Source organism: Bos taurus, chromosome 26 (genome assembly GCF_002263795.3).
Source record: "Bos taurus isolate L1 Dominette 01449 registration number 42190680 breed Hereford chromosome 26, ARS-UCD2.0, whole genome shotgun sequence".
Lineage (NCBI taxonomy): Eukaryota > Metazoa > Chordata > Mammalia > Artiodactyla > Bovidae > Bos > Bos taurus.
The window spans coordinates 47,812,694-47,834,793 of record NC_037353.1 but is presented as its reverse complement, the minus strand read 5'-3'; positions in this window follow the sequence as shown (position 1 = coordinate 47,834,793).

Here is a 22,100-nt window from a genome sequence, read left to right as displayed (position 1 = left end):
ATCAATTCTTAGGTGCTCAACCTTCTTTATGGTCAGCTCTCACATCCATACATGACTACTGGAAAAACCATGTGGTTTAGTCGCTAATTTGTGTCTGACTCTGTGACCCCATGGACTGTAGCCTTCTAGGCTCCTCTGTCATGGGCTTCTCCAGGCAAGAATACTAGAGTGGATTGCCATTTCCTTCTCCAGAGGATCTTCCCGACCCAAGAATTGAACCCTGGTCTCCTATGTTGCAGACAGATTCTTTACTTACTGAGCTACAAAGGAAGCCCTCATGACTATATGGATATCTGTTGGTAAAGTGATATCTCTGCTGAGGTCTTTATCCTTTTTAAAATATGATAATTGATTTATTTTTAATTTTTATTTTGTATTGGAATATAGTTGATTAACAATGTGTTAGTTTCAGGTGTACGACAAAGTGATATACATTTATCTATTCTTTCCAAATTCTTTTCCCATTTAGGTTATTATAGAGTATTGAGCAGAGTTCCTTGTGCTCTACAGTAGGTCCTTGCCGGTTATCTATTTTAAATGCAGCAGTGTGTACACGTCCATCCCAAGCTCTCAATCCATCTCCCCCTCCACCCTTTCCACCTGGTAACCACAACTTAGTTTCCTACGTCTGTGAGTCTGTTTCTGTTTTGTAAATAAGTTCATTTGTATCTTATTTTAAGATTCTGCATATAAGCAAGATCATTATATCCACATATAAGCAATGTTTGTCTTTGCCTGACAGTTCACTTAGCGTGGTGATCTCCAAGCCCTTCCATGTTGCTGCAAATGGCATTGCTTCACTCTTTTTATGGCTGAGTAATGTTTCGTTGTGTAATATTCCATTATATAATGTTCTGTGATGTACTTAATTATGTATACATATTATATAGATAATGTATATAGTATATGTGTGTGTGTATATATACACACACCCATCTTCTTTATTCATTTCTTTGTCAGTGGATTTTAGGTCGTGTCTGTGTCTTGGCTAACGTAACCATCACTGCAGTGAACATAGGGATGCATGTATCCTTTTGAACCATGTTTTTCTCTGGGTATATGCCCAGTCGGGGGACTGCAGGACCCTGTGATGGCTCTATGTTTAGCTTTTTAAGGACCTTCCATGCTCTTCTCCTTAGTGGCTGCACCAAATCACATTCCCACCAAGAGTGGACTGGAGAACAGTCCAGACGACCCTATGAGGTTGCCAACACCTGCATGTCTTTCAGATCACATAGGCATGTGCACAGGCATGCACACACGTGCACACTCACAGGCACACTGTGCACACGCGCACGTTCACGCACGCACACGCGGGTCCTCCTCAGCTTTCCAAACGAGGAAGAAGAGGCCGATCTTCATTCACCAGACTCCCCCTCACACCACCCTACCAGCCACCCCTGGGTTTTTTCATCATTCTCACCTCGATGAGAGTAAGTCAGGATTCTAAATGCAATGCTAAGTAACAGGATAGGGACTGAGCTGTCTGAAGAGGAGGAACATCACTGGTGATGAAGCAGGCTCCCACCCATGCCCTGTGGGCAGGAAGGGCCGGCTAACATGCCTCCATCCATGAGCGGCTCAGACAAGAAACCCCAGAGTCAGGGCACAGCCACACTGGTGGGTTAACAGGCTGTCACGTGATGTCTTCAGGAAACCACCTCTGACCATCCAAACCTAACTGTCATCTTGTTATAGAAGGGAACAGACAAGGTGTGTTTGCTAACATCAGCTGTGCCATTGTTCATGGGAGAATTGAGGAAATTAGTAAATGGTTTGAAAGTGAGAGATTCTGATTATTTTGATGCAAACAGCAGAGCTCAGAACAACAGAAACTGAAGAGTCATGAAGCAGCTTCTCTGTAATATAAGACGTGTCTTTCCTCTTCTTTAGAACAGCTGTAATAGAAGAGGAAAGGCACATGTAAACTTATCCAACCTTTAGCTTATGAAATCTAAGGGTGAAACATATTTACTGCCTTCAGAACCGCAAGCCCATTACTTCTCGGGTATCTACTTGGTTGTACTAAGTTGTCTTTTATGCAGATAAGTCATCTTCAATTAAATATTAAAGATTAATAAATATAATGCCCGTAATAAATGACATACACTAATTTAATTAAAAATAGATGGTAAGCTTTACAAATGGGGCATTACCGTAATGATATAGAATGGACTTGTTATGCTAAAAATGTGCAGTCTTAAAAATATGCAATCTCCATGCACATTTCACCCTTATTGTATCTCATTAAAATTTTAAAAATAGCTATTTTAATTGTCAAGCATTTGACAGACTGCTATAAAAACTTGACACTTAAGTTTCAATTTTACAATATGCATTTTAATGACTCCTTTCGCTGCATGTTTGGTTATACATAATCTAGTTTTTCAAAAAAAAATTAAAATGTCACTTTCCAATAGTTTTTAGAAAACAGAGTTGAGCTTGCTGCAGGAAAACATGTTTAAATCTTTACAAATAAATATGAAAATTAGAACTATATTTTATTTCCGCTGCAGCCTGTGGTTTAGTGGCTGATTTCAAAGGCTTCCGGGGGGCCAGTGACGAGAGAAACCCGTGGGAGCTGGTGCTAGACCAGGGCGGTGCAGGCTGTCAGAGGATTTTAGCACCAGCTTTTTAAAAGATTTCCCATTCCCTCCACTTGGGATGCCAGACAAGGTGACAAATGTGACTCATAGTAGCCACTGCAAACAAATCTAAAAAAAAGGACACCCAGAAGCACCTCCCTGAACGCCACGGCGAAAAATGCCTTACATTAGCCGCAAAAGCTGTGTGAGTCCTTGAGGGCGTAAGCTCTCCTTGGTGTATTCTGGGAGGAAAATTACGTGAGTCAGGGCTCTCCAAACGCACAACCATTTAAAGAATTTGAGTTTCCTAAGCTCTCACCTGCTAATATCCTGGCAAACTATCTTTGTCAGTCTAAGAGTTTGTTGTTGTTATTCAGTTGCCGAGTCATGGCCTGATCTTTGCAACCTCATGGACTGCAGCTCTCTAGGATCCTCTTTCCTCCGCTACCTCCCATAGTTTGCTCCAACTCGTGCTCATTGAGTTGGTGATGCGATCTAACCATTTCATCCTCTGTTGTCCCCTTCTCCTCCTGCTTTCAATCTTTCCCAGCATCAGGGTCTTTTCCAGTGAGTCGGCACTTTGCATCAGGCGGCCAAAGTATTGGAGCTTCAGCTTCAGCATCAGTCCTTCCAATGAATATTCAGTTGATTTCCTTTAGGATTGACTGGTTTGATCTCCTTGCAGTCCAAGGGACTCGCAAGAGTCTTCGATGCTGGGACCACAGACCTATTCCAGAAGCTGTCGCTTTGAGTCACTGGCCATGCGCTGGTTTTCGTGCCCTTCCTGCACTTATGTGCAGACCAGTCATAGAGGCTACTCTGAAAGAAAGCCTCATTTTATCACTACAGACAGTGACTGCAGCCATGAAATTAAAAGATGCTTGTTCCTTGAAGAAAAGCTATGACAAACCTAGGCAGCATATTAAAAAGCAGAGACATTACATGGCTGACAAAGGTCCATATAGTCAAAGCTATAGTTTGCAGTAGTCACGTACAAATGTAAGAGTTGGACCATAAAGAAGGCTGAGAGCCAAAGAATTGATGCTTTCAAACTGTGCTGCTAGAGGAGATGCTTGAGAGTCTCTTGGACAGCAAGGAGAGCAAACCAATCAATCCTAAAGGAAATCAACCCTGAATAATCATTGGAAGGACTGATACTGAAGCTCCAATATTTTAACCATAATATTTTCCAGTGAGTCAGCAAAGGGTGACTCGTTGGAAAATACCCTGATGCTGGGAAAGATTGAAGGCAGGAGGAGAAGGGAGGCAGAGAAAGAGATGGTTGGATGGCATCACTGACTCAACGGACAAGAGCAAACTCCGGAGATAGTGAAGGACCGGGAAGCCTGGTGTGCTGCAGTCCATGGAGCAGCAAAAAGTCGGACACAACTGAGCAACTGAACAACAATGGCCACCCCTACATGGGTGTCTCCCGCTTGCAGCTGGACAAAGAGGGGATTTTGGCAGAATAACAGTGAAAGGAAACCCAGGTCACATCAAGGAACTCAAATCTGTTCTGAACGATTCCCTACAGGCCACTGTTCAGGGAGTCTGACCTGAACCCAGAGCAGGTCAGGGCTGGGCCAGTGCTGTCCTAGAGGCTCTGGGAGTGCAGTGCAGGGGCTGCCTCTAGGGTTTCTGGCTTGGGGTGTCTTCATTCCATGTCTAAGCAGACATTAACAGATGGTGCCAAACAGCCGCTTGCTGTGCTTCTGACTGCATGTGGGAAGCAGACAAGATCCAGCATCATCACCCTGCTTCTTTTTGGGGGGCTATGACAGGGCTATTCTTGCATATAGAAGGTATAGTAAGCCTGATGCAGAGCCAAGACTGTTCCCCAGGCAAGGAGGAGGCACCACGCCACACCACATATTTTAAAAAGACCCTTTCGATCTTGCCATGATGTCCTGAAGCCCAGGGACTGCTCAGCACAATGAATTCAACCACTGCCCTGCTCCAGCCTCACAAGGCTATTCCACCAGGCAACCCAGGGATCCCAGGAGAAGAGCAGATGTTGTCAGAAGCTCAACTTAAATGCTCAAGAATGCAGTCAAGGCCACCGTAAGTTTTGTGTCACCCAAGGCGCCAGGACATTTCTCCTTGTGCTTGCTTTCCTTTCACATGGATGCTTGCTGCCTCCTTTCTTAGCTCTCTCCAGAGATGTCCCTCCCTGGGGAGTCTTTTCCTGAGCCAAATCAGGCCAGAGTCCTCCATTATGCTTAAAGGCATTATCTGGTTATACAGTGCTCATCTTAGTGGTGATAGATTGATAGGTATATACAGAGATCAACAGACACACACACACACATACACACAAGAGTGACTGTTAAGTTGCCCAGACACTTAGTCAAACATTACTCTGAGTTTGTCTATGAGGATGTTTCTGGATGAGATTAACATTTAAACTGGTAGCTCTAGTACAGTCTTTGGTATTCTGGATGGGACTCATCAAACCCATGAAGGAAAAGTGAAAGTGTTAGTTGCTCAGTCATGTCTGACTCTTTCGACCCCATGGATCCTCCTCCAGGGGATCTTCCCGACCCAGGGATCAAACCCACATCTCTTAAATCTCCCACACTGCAGTCAGATTCTTTACCATCTGAGCCTCCAGAGAAGCCCTACCCAGCCCACAGGTTTTGTTCTGATTAGAACAAAAACGCAGAGTAAGAGCAAACCCATTCTCTGCCTGATGGTCTTACGGCTGGGACACTGGTCCTCTCCCACCTTTGGCCCTGAAGTCGAACTGGAACTTGAGCATCTGAGTTTCTGCTGGCTCTCAGGCCTCCACACTCGGTGTGGAGCACACCACTGTCGCTCCCCTGGGTCTACAGCTTTCCAACCACAGGTCCTGAGACTTTTTCCACCTCTGTAACTGCGTGAGCCCAGTACTTATCACTCCGTTTTGATAAATAATGCGCAAATTTTATAAACTGTACTCTAACAATTAATGGTGTTTTCGCTTTCCATGTGCTGAATTCTGGTTTTCAAATTTGTATGGTTCCCATCACAGGCCAGAGCTTCCCTGGTGGCTCTGTGGTAAAGCTTCTGCCTGCAATGTAGGAGACCATCTGTAATGCAGGAGATGCAGGTTCAATTCCTGGGTCAGGAAGATCCCCTGGAGGAGGGCACGGCAACCTACTCCAGTGTTCCTGCCTGGGGAATTCCTTGGACAGAGGAGCCTGGCAGGCTACAGTCCATAGTGTCACAAAGAGTCGGACACGACTGAAGCAACTGAGCACATCACAGGCCATGGGAAGAGCTTCTCTAGGACCCTCCAGAGAAGTGGGTCTTCCTGGTCATCCCTGTGTGTATTCCCCATGCTTCCTGTGGCCACGTGTTTCTTCAATGCAGTTGCGGTTGTCTACACCATCCCAAGCAATGTATGAAAGCATCCTTCATTCCACTCCCCAGCACTTGGTACCAGGACTTGGTGCTGACACGCTGATGGGTGGGAAGCCTATTACCTCACTGTTTCCATTCGCACACCCCACGCTCTGGCCGAACCTCTCTCACAGGCGTCTGTATTCAGGATTTATATTTCCTTGCTCTGAATTATCTCTTGAGACCACTTGCCCATTTTACTATTGAATTGTTTCGTATTTTTTAAGTGATTTCTTAATTCTCTAAAAATTCTGTATATATAGAATTCTAATATATATAGAATATCTAAAAATTCTCTAAAATTTCTAACGTACATTACAAGTGCCTCCTCCTAGCTTAGCTTTTATTTTCTTCATTGTACAGCACCCTTTCCCTTCAAAAAATCAGTCGAATGCATTGGCCATTGTTGTCTTTATGGCCTGGTTTTCATACCTTGTTTAAGAAACACTTCCTTGCTCCAAAGTCATGGAAATATGTTCCAAGTGTTTCTAAAAGTAATAAAGTTTTGATTTTTATATCTGAGTCTTTAATTCTGGTCGAATTTCTTTTTCTCTGTGTCTAAGGTAGGGGTCTAATTTCATTTTTGTTTCCCCTGGAAATAATGAGGTGACACAGCTCCGTTATGTGCAAGTCGCTTTTACTAATTTTCAGCTTATCAGATTCCACAATCGGCCATACTGGCATTTTCTCACAGTTATTTTGGGAAGACTTGCTACCTTTGAGATATGGGATTTTTCCATCTATGAACATGTAATATTTCATCCTATTTTCATGCCTTCCAGTAAGTTTTATCATTTTCCTCATCAAAGTTATGTTTTTGGTTTCTACCAGTTTTCTCACTTTTTCTAAGCCTTTCATTTCAAATTTTTCTAAAATTATAGAAAAACTGAAAAAAAAAAATTAGTACAATGTAAACTCACAGTCTCCACCCATATTCTCAAATAATCCGTATTTTATCATGTACACATTTAATGAACAGCCAGAAAGGAAACTGGAGAAATCATGACATATCCCCAAATGATCTACATTTATTTCCTATAAAAGAGAAACTTTCATAAAATCACAGTAATATTATCATAATTGAGACATTGAAGGTGATTAAATATTGCCTGATACATAGTTCATATTTAAATTTCTCTGTTGTCCAAAATATGTTGTCCAAAATATGTCCAAAATACCCAATCAGGTATTATTTCTTGAATTTGGGGTAATGTAGCAACTAACCCATTTCAAACTATCACATTCTTTCACGGAACTAACACTAGTCAAGCGTCCAGATCCAGGCCAGTTTTATCACTGAACGTCCTACAATCAATGATTATTTCCTCGTGATTAATTAAAATTGTGGGCAGGAAAATGACACAGCTCGGCAGCCTGTCCCAATATTAGTGATGCCGAATTTGATCACTTGCTTAAGTTAGTTTTGCTAATTCTCTTTCTTAGAGCTTTGTCCTATTTTTAATTAAGAAACAATCTGTGTGGTGATTCTGAAACCGTATGACTGCACACTTCTACCCAATCATTTTGGCACCTGTTTATGATCCTTGTCTGAATCAGCTGCACTAGGAGTTTGCAGAATAGTCTGTTCCATTTTAAGAGTCTTTATGCTTTTATTAGCTGGCCATCATCTGTACAGGAGAGCTTCCCCACTGTTGACAAGTACATTTTTTTCTCATCACTTTGGACACATGAGCTTCCTTTTTGACCCAAGTGTTATAATCCATCACCATCTTCACTTTTAAAAAAGTAAGTAAAGACAGTACTTTTTGTAAAGTAAAAAAATGATACTTTTTGTGACCTCCAAGCCGACCCATATTTGGACAGTTTTAAACCTAAGCTCTCTCCCACATCCTTCTGATCTATTTGAGTAATTTTTGAGCATTCCTATGATCTCTGACAGCATACCATTCTAGTCTCTTCTGGTACCTTTGTTAACCATCCATTTCTCAGAATTGGAAATTTTTCAAAGAAGACAAGTTCATTTTACTAAGGAAACATATTTAATCAATAAGATTTTTTTTACTTTTTTGTTCTGTTGACTTCACTATAATTTTTGTGCTATCAATAAATGGTATTCTTAAAAATTACATTCTTGGTTGCTTATTGCTGGTATGTAGGAAAGAACTGATTTATGTGTATTGATCTTATATCTACTAAACTTGCCAAGCTCTTTATTCATTCTAATTATGTGTCTGTAGATCTTCTTGACTCATATTGTTTTTCTTTTGTTTCATTGTACTAGGTGCAACGTTTATTGGAAAGTGTGATGGTGGCATATTTATCTTGTTCATGACATTAAAAGAATGCTTCTCATGGTTAGCTATTAACCATGATGTTTGTTATATAATTTTGATAGATGCCATTTTCTAGTTAAATATCTTTTTGGGTTACCATTTTGATAAGATATCATTATCATTAGTTTTTATCAAAATTTTACTCTACATTTATTGAAATTGTTATGTTCTTTCTTTTTACTCTGTTATTATAGGGAAAGATACAAATCAGCTTCTTATTGTCAAAACAATTTTAAAAGGATATAGAGTAATCTGCATGATATGTATTCTTTCAAGATATCAAAACTATATTTGTATTTCATTCTTGGAAATAATTATATCAATTTAATCAGACTGCATCTCAGGGTCAATTTTTTTGTAGTAAAGAAAGTTAGAACAGAAAATATTCCAAAAATAGAAAGCCTTTGTAACTAGGCACCAAGAAGATGAAACTCAATTCAGGTAATAAAGAAGAAAACTCCAAAATATATAATTTTACAAACCATGTTAATAATTATTTTTTTATTTAATCTCAGAAACTTAGCTTTCTAATCACATACTAAACCATAGAAATCCTCTCCACACCCCTACCCTCCTCCCAAGAAACCTAGAAGACAGGACAAAGTAGATGAAACAACGGTTTTCAGACATTGGACAACAGGCATCTCAGAACTGCGACCCCTAGGAGAAAGGAAACAGGGGATCCTCACAATCACCTTGAGTTCCTTCCTCAAGGCCCTTCTGAATTTGGTATAGAAAGGGGGATACGAAACAGGACAAAGTGGGCTTGTAAGTTGAGGACACAGAGTTTCATGAGGCTGAGACAGTGGGGAAATTGGGGACTCCAGAACTCTTCAGGGGGTTTGCATGTACTGTGGCTCCATGAGATAGATAAGGGGGTAGATAGACGATAGAAGATAGATGGATAGATGGATAGACAGATGGATGATAGAGAGATGATAGAGAGAGATGGATAATAGAGAGATAGATGGATGATAGATAGATGGATGATAGATGATGGAGAGATAGATGGATAGATGATAGAGAGATGGATGATAGAGAGATGATAAAGAGATAGATAGGTGATAGATGGATAGATAGATGATTGATAGAAAGATTATAGATAGAAAGATAGATGGGAAAGACTAGGAATCTCTTCAAGAGAATTAGAGATACCAAGGGAACATTTCATGCAAAGAAGGGCACAATAAAGGTGAGAAATAGTAGGGACCTAACAGAAGCAGAAGATAGTAAAAGAGGTGGCAAGAATACACAGAAGAACTGTACAAAAAAGATCTTCATGACCCAGATAATCACAATGGTGTGATCACTGACCTAGAGCCAGACATCCTGGAACGTAAAGTCAAGTGGGCCTTAGGAAGCATCACTATGAACAAAGCTAGTGGAGGTGACGGGATTCCAGCTGAGCTATTCCAAATCCTGAAAGATGATGCTGTGAAAGTGCTGCACTCAATATGCCAGCAAATTTGGAAAACTCAGCAGTGGCCACAGGACTGGAAAAGGTCAGTTTTCATTCCAATCCCAAAGAAAGGCAATGACAAAGAAAGTTCAAACTATTGCACAATTGTACTCATCTCACATGCTAGCAAAGTAATGTGCAAAATTCTCCAAGCCAGGCTTCAACAGTACATGAACCGTGAACTTCCAGGTGTTCAAGCTGGATTTAGAAAAGGCAGAGGAATCCAAAGATTAAATTGCCAACATCTGTTGGATCATCAAAAAAGCAAGAGAGTTCCAGAAAAACATCTACTTCTGCTTTATTGACCATGCCAAAGCCTTTGACTGTATGGATCACAGTAAACTGTGGGAAATTCTTCAAGGTAGTAGAATACCAGACCACCTTACCTGCCTCTTCAGAAACCTGTATCCAGGTCAGGAAGCAACAGTTAGAACTGGACATGGAACAACAGATTGGTTCCAAATAGGAAAAGGAGTATGTCAAGGCTGTATATTGTCACCCTGCTTATTTAACTTATATGCAGAATACATCATGAGAAACACTGGGCTGGAAGAAGCACAAGCTGGAATCAAGATTGCCAGGAGAAATGTCAATAACCTCAGATATGCAGATGACACCACCCTTATGGCAGAAAGTGAAGAAGAATTAAAGAGCCTCTTGATGAAAGTGAAAGTGGAGAGTGAAAAAGTTGGCTTAAAGCTCAACATTCAGAAAACGAAGATCATGGCATCTGGTCCCACCACTTCATGCCAAATAGATGGGGAAACAGTGGAAACAGTGTCAGACTTTATTTTGGGGGGCTCCAAAATCACTGCAGATGGTGACTGCAGCCATGAAATTAAAAGACACTTGCTCCTTGGAAGAAAAGGTATGACCAACCTAGACAGCATATTAAAAAGCAGAGACATTACTTTGCCGACAAAGGTCCGTCCAGTCAAAGCTATGGTTTTTCCAGTAGTCGTGTATGGATGTGGGAGTTGGACTATAAAGAAAGCTGAGTGCCCAAGAATTGATGCTTTTGAACTGTGGTGTTGGAGAAGACTCTTGAGAGTCTCTTGGACTGCAAGGAGATCCAACCAGTCCATCCTAAAGGAGATCAGTTCTGGGTGTTCATTGGAAGGACTGATGCTGAAGCTGAAACTCCAATACTTTGGCCACTTCATGTGAAGAGTTGACTCATTGGGAAAGACCCTGATGCTGGGAGGGATTGAGGGCAGGAGGAGAAGGGGATCACAGAGGATGAGATGGCTGGATGGCATCACTGACTCAATGGACATGAGTCTGAGTGAACTCCAGAAGTTGGTGATGGACAGGGAGGCCTGGCGTGCTGCAGTCCATGGGGTTGCAAAGAGTCGGACACGACTGAGCGACTGAACTGAAATAGATAGATGATTGATAGATAGATGATAGATCGATAGCTAGATGATACATAGATAGATGATAGATAGATGAGAGATAGGTGATAGATAGATTATAGATAGATGATCAATAGATAAATTCCACAATGCCAGTCAAAAATTGACTTAAAAGCCATAAGCTAAACTTGGCCCAGAGCTCACACTTGCCCAGGAGATGTTAGTGCTTTAAGGATCCAGATTAGAGGGTCCTCACTGAACATTCAGCATATTCAGAAAACACTCCAGAAGTGTCACACCCTGGTAGCAAAGGTAAACAAGAACAGATTCTAAAATAACTTTGATCAAGTTTAAAAGCATGCGGTAGTGCCCCTCTATGGCTTTAATTAGCGTTTCTCTAATGACCGATGGTGCCGAAATACTGTTTGACATCTGTATATATATATATAATTTAGTGAAAATTTTAGTCTATATTTTTTGGTTATTGGAAAAATTGGATTGTTTTCCTTATCACTGAGGTTTGACCATTCTTAGTATATTCTGGATATAGGGACCCTATAAAGCATAGGATTTGCAAATATTTTTTTCCAATCTGTGACCCATTTCTCCATTCTATTTTGAAGAGCTGATGTTCTTAATAATCATTAAGTCTAACTTATTAGTTGTCTATTTACTTATTTATGGAAGACAATCTCTCCCTAACCTGAAGATGCTTTGCTATGTCATTTTCGAGAATTTTCAGATTTCGAGTTTACATTTATGCCTCTGAGCCCTATTGGGTTAATTTTTGCATATGAGTGACAGAGAGATCAAAGTTCACTCCAAACTGGTTTTTTGTGCCTTCTCATTTTTAGCCAGGGAGTACTAAAGTTTATTTATTATTCATTTATTTATTTGTATTAGTCTTCAAAGAACCAGTTCATGGCTTTGTTGTTTCTTTCAATTACGCATCTGCCTCCTATTTTGTAACTTCTGTCTTTAAATGCAGTATTTGTTTCCTTCTATATTCATTTCTTGAGCTGGATATCTGATAGCTCATGTTCAGGTTATCTTCTTGTCTCATATATTAAGTTACAGACGTGAATTTCCTTCCAATCGTGGCTTTAGATGTATCCCTCAAGCTTTCATATGTAGATCTCATTATTGTTTAGTTTGAAATATTTCCTAATTTCTACTGTGATTTTTTTTCTGACTTACCAGCAGTTTAAAAGTGTTTTTCTTAATTTGCCAAACCCTTGGGGTTTCTTCTAGTCAGAGAACATTCTCTGTCTGAATTTAATCAGCTGAAATTTATTGACTTACTTTACTGCCCACTATATAAATTTTAAATGCTCCTTGATTGCTTGAAAAAAATATGCATTTTGTAGTTGTTTGGGGCAAAGTTATCTATTTATCTCTTCTCTGTCCTTGGCAGTCCCTGGACTTCAGGTTTTACCCTGAGTCTGTTGAGAGCTGCTAGTTTGAACTGACAGTCACCTCTAGGGAAAAAGAACCCCGAAGGCCAACTCATCTCACCAGAATTCTGCTTGCTCTCTTGCTCTCTCTCCTTCTCCTCTTTCTCTCATCTTCCTTATATTAAGGTTTGCATGTCTACCCTCTGCACAAAATACACATGCACAAACACAGGCACACACTCACACACACACAGACACACACACACACACATAGACACACACACACGCGTTTTCTGCATGTGACTGTCTCCCTCTGGTCTTGCAAGGTTCATCTCACACGCATCTCCTCTTGCAGAGTGAAGCCCTCTGCACCACATCTAAAGCCGTTCCCCCCACCCATTTATTCTCTCCCCACTGGCTTCTTTCTAGGCACTTACCACAACTTGGGTTCGTTTCTTTGCTGGAATGCCAGTCTCCGCTCCTTCCCCACCAAAGCCCAAGCCCCATTTGCCCACAGCTGGTCTGGTACCTAAATCAGTGCTTGTGGACAGGTCATCTCCCTTCAGGCACATGTTGAACATCATAGAGACTTTTTTCCCCCCAGTGTGCACACTGTCCCTTCCTCCTATAACTGCTAACTTCCCCTGCATTTTACCGGGGACCAGGCCTCCCCACTGCAGACTGCATTCACTCCCCTGCTTGGCTTGCATGAGGTGTGGGGGCGTGACCGTGTGGTAGTGTGGTAGCGGTTGAGTGGGGTCTTGGGGGCTTCCTGATGGCAGTTTTCTGGGGAAACTGCTTGCTTGTCACCTGCTCTTCTACTCCTTCCTGAGGCCCGGGATGGACCGGTAGGGATTCAGTTCACACCTTAGGCTTCATGGAGTAGCACCGTCTCCCCACTTCAGGGCACCCAAGGCCCTTGTGAGAGAGTAATGCTCTCCTGCTTATCTGAGCCAGGAAAATGCAGGGCCTCCTCTTTAGAGTCTAATCTCCTAGTTGAACTCTGAGTGATGGATAAAGGAAGATAAGAACTCTGTCATCATCTGTTCTGGCTGTAGAGTAGTAGCTCTCAAACAGAGACATTTGACGATGTCATCTGGCACTTTCTGGATGTATTTGGTTGTCATAACTTGGGGGCTGGGGGCTCCCACCAGCAGATCACGTATAGAGTCCATTGATGAGGCGAAACTACAAGGCACAGGACAGCCCTCTCCTGCAAAGAGCCCTCCAGCCCTAGGTGTCAGAGTGGAAGGTTGAGAAGCCCTGCTGTAGAGAAATGGTCATCTCACACCTGCCTCCAGAAAGGTTGGTATTTTCAGTGCTGCCTTTACGGTGGGCCGTTCACTCAGCAGTCAACACTGTTCCCTCCAATGACCTCCTGGAGACAGGAGGTTACTCTTTTCTCTCAAAAGCCCCCCAATTAGCACCAGGACTTAGCAGAGAGCTGGTGCCTGATGAATGGTAGGCTCTCATACCTTTACACCTGTGAGTCTCTGCCGTGATTATTCTTCCCTGCCATCTGCACCCAGCCAACTCCTCACTTTCAGCAAGAGCCTACCCTGATGGGTCTCCAGCCCTATGTGGGTTATTAGGTGCCACTCCTCGACATTTCTAGAGCCATCTGTATGTTCTGCCATCATAGTCTTCATGATAGAATTTTGGAATTGTGTTTGCTAGCCAAGTAAGACAGGGACCGAGACATATCATTATCCTGTCAAATCAGTCCAGACGTGCATATTATGATTGTAAAAGAATATATCAAGAAAGAAATGACAGTTTCTGTTTGTGTAGCTCGTGGATATTAGCACACTTATTTCCAGCTCAAGGCAGGACAGCTGGCTGGATCACACTTCCTTTTTGTCAGGTAAGGCTGCTCTTTGAATATTCTCCAACTTTGAAGATGGCCTGGCAAGTGAACGGGAAACTGGGGAGTTTGGAAATGGGATGAAATACAGGCTCTCTTTGGCTAGTGGAGAATTAAAGGATCCAGGAGCCATAAGAGACAGTCAGCTGTCTTTGTAGAAGGGCTTAACCCCTTGATCTAGGGAGCCTGGAGATTATAGGGAACCTACGTTTACTGTTGAAGAATCACGCATCTTTGGGATTTCCCTAGTGGTGCCGTGGATGAAGACCTGCCTGCCAGTGTAGGGAACATGGGTTTGATCCCTGACCTGGAAAGATCCTCCATGCATTGGAACAACTGAGCCTGTGTGCCACAAAAACCGAAGCCCATGTGCCCTAGCGGCCATGCTCTGCAATGAGAGAAGCCGCTGCAATGAGAAGCTTGTGTGCCAGAACTAGACGGTTATGCTCCTTTTCCACAACTAGAGAAAGTCTACATGTGGCCATGGAGACCCAGCACAGGCAAAATAAATAAACTCACATTAAAAGAGAATCCACCTGCAATGCGGGAGACCTGGGTTCAGTCCCTGGGTTGGGAAGGTCCCCTGGAGAAGGGAAAGGCTACCCACTCCAGTATTCTGGCCTGGAGAATTCCATGGACTGCATAGTCCATGGGGTCACAAAGAGTCGGACACGACTGAGTGGCTTTCACTTCACATTAAAAGAATCAGGTGTCTTTGTGGCCTCAGTTGGAAATTTGGGAGACATCAGCAAGTCTGCAGAACTAAAAGTGACTCAGATCACAGCAGACGCTTTCCCATTCCTTTAAGCTGACACAGCACAGCTCCTAATAATGCTCTTTCCCTTAAACACTGAGAATAATGACATTAAGTCAAGGACATCTCATTTTCAAATAAATACACAAGACTGAAAACACAAAGCCCCATTAGATGCAGCATTGAGCATCCAGTTGCAAGTGTATAACACAAGATAGTTGATTCTTTTTAAGTCCTAATCACTTTTTGGTGAGCTGGCGTGGCTCTGACAAACAGAGCCATCAGGACTCTGACCCCACACATCAGTGGCAAGGGGGATCTTCCCCAGGTCAGCCTGGTGTGTTAGTTGTTTTAGGACTTCTCCAAACACCTGACATGCTGGGAGGGGTCTCATCACAAAGAGTCCTCTGGAGTAGATGCTGAGGTCAGAATTTCCCATCCGCCAAGCATCGTCTGCCCGTGAACGTGTTATCAAAATATGAGGCGGCCCCTTCAAATACACTCTAAACACTGTTAATGTATTTCCACATGTCACCGTCTGACAGCTCCACCATCCTCAACTTTGCCACCAGGGAAATTTACATGCATTTGAATTCACTGGGCCAAGCACGCCTCCCTACCCTGACAGCCCATTTAGCGCTGTGATAAGTTAATCTGTGTGGTGTTTGATAGATTTCTGTCTTCTACCCAAAACAGAGTTTGTGACAATGAATCAGGAACAAAATGTGCAAAACAGCGCTGTCCCTGCCTCCAGTGACCGCGGAAGTTGGAACCTTTGGCAATGCCCGACTCTGTTCCCCCAGCCAGGTCCCAGGAGTGGGTGACCTCCCTCTGCTTGTCCTGTTATCTGGATTGCAGCCTTCTTCTCCTTTAAAAAGAACAGTCTATATGTTTTTCATCTTTTACAGGTTATTTGTATGTGAACCATTTTTAAAGTCTTAAATTGGTTACAACATTGCTTCTGTTTTATGTTTTGGTTTTTGGGCCATGAGGTATGTGAGATCTTAGCTCCCCAATCAGGGATCGAACCCACACCCATCACATTAGAAGGTGAAGTCTCACCACTAGAGCACCAGGGAAGTCCCTACATCTTCCCTCAATTAGTCAACAGTACCGTTGGTCAACCAAAGTGTCCAAAGACAATGAGATTTTAAAGAATTAAATTTTCTGCCTATTTATTTCATGCCAATCAATTCCATACCACCAAATCCTCTGATTTATTGGTCATTGCATTCATTCCTAGGGCTGCAGTACCATCTTACCCTAACCTGCAAGTCTTGAAAAAAGATATGTCCTCTCATGGCCTGGAGACTGGAAGTCCAAAAATCAAGGTGTCAGAAGCACTGGTTCCTCCTGGAGCTCAGAAAACACTTCAAGCCTCTCTCCTGGCTCCCTGTGGTTGCGGGCATCCATCATGTTCCTGAGCATCATTCCAATCTCTGCTGGTCTTCATGTGCCTCTCCTCTTTTTATCAGTTTTCCAGCCTTTCTTTAACGCCAAATGAACTGACAATTCATGAGGCTGCTGGGGAATCTGAGGCCCCTGGAGACTTTCTGCCCGACTGCCTGCAGCCCACCCAGCCCTGAGCTCTGGACGGACATGCCCAGTGGCTTTAGCCCAGGCAGCCGGCTGGCTCAAGGAAAAAAGAGCAGAAGGGAGCCAGATGCAGCCAGTGTGGAGCCCCCAGAAGACTTGAGGTGGGCTCTGCAACAGTGATGAGTTTGTGAGCAAGTCTTCTAACTTCTAGCAGGACCTTTGTTTCAAAAGACAAATTGAAGGTGGGAAGAAAAGGGGGCCACCAGATGAGATGGTTGGATGTCATCACCGACTCAATGGACATGAGTTTGAGCAAACTCCAGGAGATAGTGAAGGACAGGAAAGCCTGGCGTGCTGCAGCTCATGGGGTTGCAAAGAGTCGGACACGACTTAGCAACTGAAGAACAGTAGTGATGGGTCTACAGAGATGCCTAGAAGCCTGCAGAGGACAGATCTGGCCAGCTTAGAACTGCTGTGGTTCTCTGTGACACAAGAGATGCGTGTTGGATCCCTGGGTCGGGAAGATCCCCTAGAGGAGATGCTAACCGAATCCAGCATTCTTTCCTGGGAAATCCCGTGGACAGGGAAGTCTGGAGGGCTACAGTTCATGGGGTCACAAAGAATTGGACATGAGTGAAGCAACTAAGCACATGGCTATAAAATAATAGTGGCGTAAAATGACAATCATTCTCACAACCACTTGGCTTTGGGGGTGGGCATTTGGGCAGGGATTGGCTGTTGACTCTCCTGTTCTACAGTGTTGAATAACGTTACCCGGTGGTATTGAGTTGGAGGGTCCAAGAAGGTCCCATGGACAGGTCTGGCCTTTGGGCAGGGATGGTTGAAGGGCTGGGCTTAGTGGGGACCCTGACCAGCACTTACAGGTAGCCCAGGCCAGTGGGCAGCAGCTGCATGGCCATTTCTCCCCCAGCATCAGGACTCACAGAGCCTCACATTTTTCATACGCTACTTTGGTCAGTGTGTTCATAGTCACAATCTGCCAAGATTTAAAAGGGTAACAGAGACCCCATACCCTAATAGTATGTGTGTATGTGATCAGTTGCACCTGAATCTTTGCCATCCCAGAGACTGTAGCCCACCAGGCTCCTCTGTCCATGGAATTCTCCAGCCAAGAATACTGGAGTGGGTAGCCATTTCCTCCTCCAGGGGATCTTCCTGACCCAGGGATCAAACCCACATCTCTTGTGTCTCTTGCATTGGCAGATGCATTCTTCACCACTGTACCATCTGAGAAGCCCATGCCCTGATGGTAGGAATGTCAAATTCTTAGTAAACAGATTTAATTCTGCCCCTTGGTTTCAGTCCCATCTCTGTCACTCACTAGCAAATGATCTTAGGCAAATTTACCTCCTTCCTCATCAATAGAAAGAGGTTATCAACTTCACAGGGGTACTCTTAGGTTTAAATTATGTAATAAAGTGCTTGGGAGGGATAAATCAGGAGCTTGAACACGCACACACTACTGTATATAGCACAGATACCCAACAGGGACCTACTGTATATCACTCAGTAATCTGTGATAAGGAATTAATACAACACAGTAAAGCAACTATACTCCAATAAAAATCAATTAAAAATAGTGATAACCTATATGAGAAAATTATCTTTGAAACTGATATAACATGTAAGTGCATGGCTGAATCACTTTGTTGGGCACCTGGAACTAATAGAACATCATAAATCAGCTATATTCCAATAAAACTTAAAGAATAAAAATCAATGTAAAGTGCTTACGACCCTTAATAATCATTTGCTATATTCATGTGGACCCTGGAGCTTCTCACGTCCCCTGAGGACATTTCAAGCTCTGAAACTGTGCGTGGTGTTCCTTCAGTCCTTCACTCACTCACTCACACATTCGTTGTGTTCATCTCTCTATGAGTAGCGAGTAGTGAAGGTCTCTTCTGCAACAGGCCCCATGCCAGGCACTGGGGATATGCCTGTGCGTGAAAACGCGCGTGGCCCTTGCCCCCAAGGTTTCTGGGGGGAAAGATGTATTAGTCAAAAATCACCCAAATAGAAAACTTTCACAGCAAGTTCTGGAGATACTGAAGGAGGGATTCGACTGTCCAGAGAGCCAGGAAGCGAGTTCTCCGGGGAAGTGACCCTTCCCCTGACATCTAAAGGTGGTGGAGCCTCCACTTAGTGAGAGTGTTTCTGCACTGGAGACGAAGGGCTGGGATAAAGGAATGATTGTCACAGCACACGGGGCCCAAGAGAGCTCGAGGTCACCTCCCCACGCCAGGCCAACCTCCTGAGAAGCCTCTGGCCTCCAGAGGTCCAAGCTGTGACCACCCCCTCTTCCTGGCACGGTTGTCCTCCGTCCTGATGGCCTCGGCCCAGCACCCCCTCCTGTCCAGACCCCTTGGTCCCCCTTCCGGAGCTGCCTGCATCTCCCGAGTGAGACTGGAACACTCCAAGGATGGAACCTATGCCTGATGAGTTCACTGCTGTTCTTCCAGGTCTAGCAGGGCTCCTGACACACAGTAGGTCTCCAGTGAGTGAAAGTGTGTTCTATCCTTCCTAGTACCTGATATACCCAGAACCGTAATATAATCTGATCCAGACAAGCTGACGCTGCTCTGACTGCATCGTACCTTCCAGATGCTCTTTTTCAACCAAGTGGCTGAGTCTAGACTTTTTCAGGGCAGAGTTTATTTATTCAGGAAGTCAAGCCCCCGACCCAGAGCAGCTGTGTGGGCCTCAGGGGCACCCAGAAAAAGCCCAATTGGAAGAGGGGATTCTACCCCAGACCCCCCGGGACAGCCCCTTCTGGATGCCCAAGTGCCTGCTTGAGGTGTGCAAAGTTGAACTGCTACCAAAGAAATCAGGATATGCAGAGACACCTAGAGAGCCTGGGCACAATCCTTAGAAATACACACAGATTGAACCACAACAAACACAGCAAAAATACAAGACATGGGTTCAGTGTGTGTGTCTGTGCAAAGAGCAGCGTGCTTGGCTGTCTGCCACCAACTCGATCGCCTCCAGGGGCCCACGAAGGACAGAGGAGGTGAGACAGGCCAAGGCGGGTGTGCACCTTCCCAGGGCAGCCAACACCTGTGCTCTAACCTGGGAATTCAGGCCCCGTGGAGCAGACTGTCAACTGCTCAAAAGAAGCCAGGAGTCCAGATCTAGCGCGTGGACATTCTGAACATCTAACGTTACTAACCATCGCGAAAGTTCTTCAAAATAGCATGCATTATGTGCACGGGCCAGAGGTGGCCACAGCTGGCTTCTCCTTGACCGTCTGTTCTCTTGACCACACGCTGCACGTGGAGCAGTCCTGACTCCATCTTCCACCAAAGAAGGCCCCCGACACCACCCAGCTCAGCTGAGCACCCATGAGCCCCATCCTCTCAACACCACAACCTTCTACCTGCTTCTCCCCTCCCGGGATGCCAAGAGCCAAGAGGCCGTCGGACAAGACAGATCTCCTCTGAGTCCTTGGTAAGCACAGGCGTGTGTAAGGGGGGGCTGGCAAGAACAAATGTGACCTGGATACAGATTTTTCAGCACAGACCCCCGAACCCCAGCCCCGGGGGCGCCCCCCCGCCCTCACTGTGCACACCTGTGGCTTGTTGACAGTGTAGAGATGAGAAATTCAGAGGCAGCAGAACACCCCGCAGATGCACACTTGCGACCCACGCAAAGGTGTTTAGCACAGGTGTTTGTGTAGCTGTGTTGCATTTGGAGGCGTCCCAGCGTGCGGTGGCCCTCTACACTCACACCTCCACCGGCCGGGGGACGCTGGCGGGCAGGTTTGGGTCCACGCGCGGGACGAGACAAGATGCCAGACGCCCCGCTGCACTCGCTCAAATGTCACCTCTGGGGGCTCTGGTGGGCCACACAGCACTTACACGTGACTCAGCCTGCGGCCGGCTGTGCTCCCCGTCGGATTCCAGCGGGTCTGTGAGTGGCGGCTGCAACTGCCCCGGCAGCCACGGCCGCAGACAAGGGAGCTAGAGAAAAATGATCACGCCTGCACGTGGAGCGGGGGTAAACCTGGGAGACTTAAAAGGAGGTCAGTCGAGTGAGCTGTCAGCCGGCAACAAGGGCCCCGGAGTGGGGAAATTCAAAGTCATGCATCGGCCTGGCTTCAGAGGCGGGCATCCGGGACCAGGGGCTCAGACATGAATGGACGGCCCCGTGGTGTGAGCAGCCAGGATGGAGCAGGGGAGGCAAAGAGAAGGAGGCAGCAGGATGCTGGCGGGAGGCTCCTCCCTGAAGCTCAGAGAGAAGGTCCGGCTTCTCCCCTGCTCCGGCAGCAGGCCGGCCTCCCACGCTGTGAGGGCACAGAGCAGGTGAACCAGGCGCAGGATGGAGGGCACCAAGCAGGAGCAGTGCGAGCACCAGATTCGCCAGGTACTGAGCCGAAGCTTCTGAGTGCATGCTCACTCACTCAGTTGTATCCAATTCTTTGTGGCTGATTCTTTGCGGCCCCATGGACTGTAGCCCACAGGCTCCTCTGTCCACGGGATTCTCCAGGCAGGAATCCTGGAGTGCTACGTACCCTGGGGCCAGTGCCTTTGCACGCGGTGACGCTGGCAGCTGGGGGGACACCTGCCATCCAGAATGCCATGCGGCACCTCTTGCATTTTTCAGGGGTTTTCAATGTTATTTCTCCTTCACCCCATGGTGGATCTTGTTCTTCTGAGAGCCCAAAGCAAACACCACATACTCCACATACAGGATCAAAGCGAGTGTTTTCCTAGCAACATGAGCCTAGGGGCCAAGAGCCACCTTTCCCTGCAGGGATGGGCGTCTGGTCTGGGGCTCCCTGGCGGCATTGAGGCCACACGCCTCCTGAGAGGCAATCTGGGATCCCCCAGGCCTCTGGGTGCCAGTGGTCCCTGCGGCTGGCGGAGGTGAAGACAGGCAGCTCTTGCACACACAGGTGTACACAGCTGTGTGTACACGTTCATGTACATGCTCATTCACACACATGTGCCCCATCACATCCCCCAGTCTGCACAAGCCAAGTGAGGCTGCCCAAGCCCCTCTCTGCACTAGAGGAACTAGAGTCCTGGATTCTCTCAGCCCTGCTCTTTGACATCTGAACATCAAGGATGAGCCCATCTCATGCCTGTAGCCCCATCTCAAGTCTAGACCCGAAGAACACCAGGTAGGGTCTCACTGTGTGCTTCCAATATTCTTCCCACTGCTTTGTGGGGCGGCTTTTGGGGAGGGGAATCCATTTAGTTGTTGCAGCAGGAAAGGAACTCATTTGACTTTTTTGGTGGTTGTACTTAAGTACTGATGCTTTTGAACTGTGATGTTGGAGAAGATTATTGAGAGTCCCTTGGACTGCAAGGAGATCCAACCAGTCCATCATAAAGGAGATCAGTCCTGAATATTCACTGGAAGGACTGATGCTGACACTGAAACTCCAATACTTTGGCCACCTGATGCGAAGAACTGACTCATTTGAAAAGACCCTGATGCTGGGAAAGATTG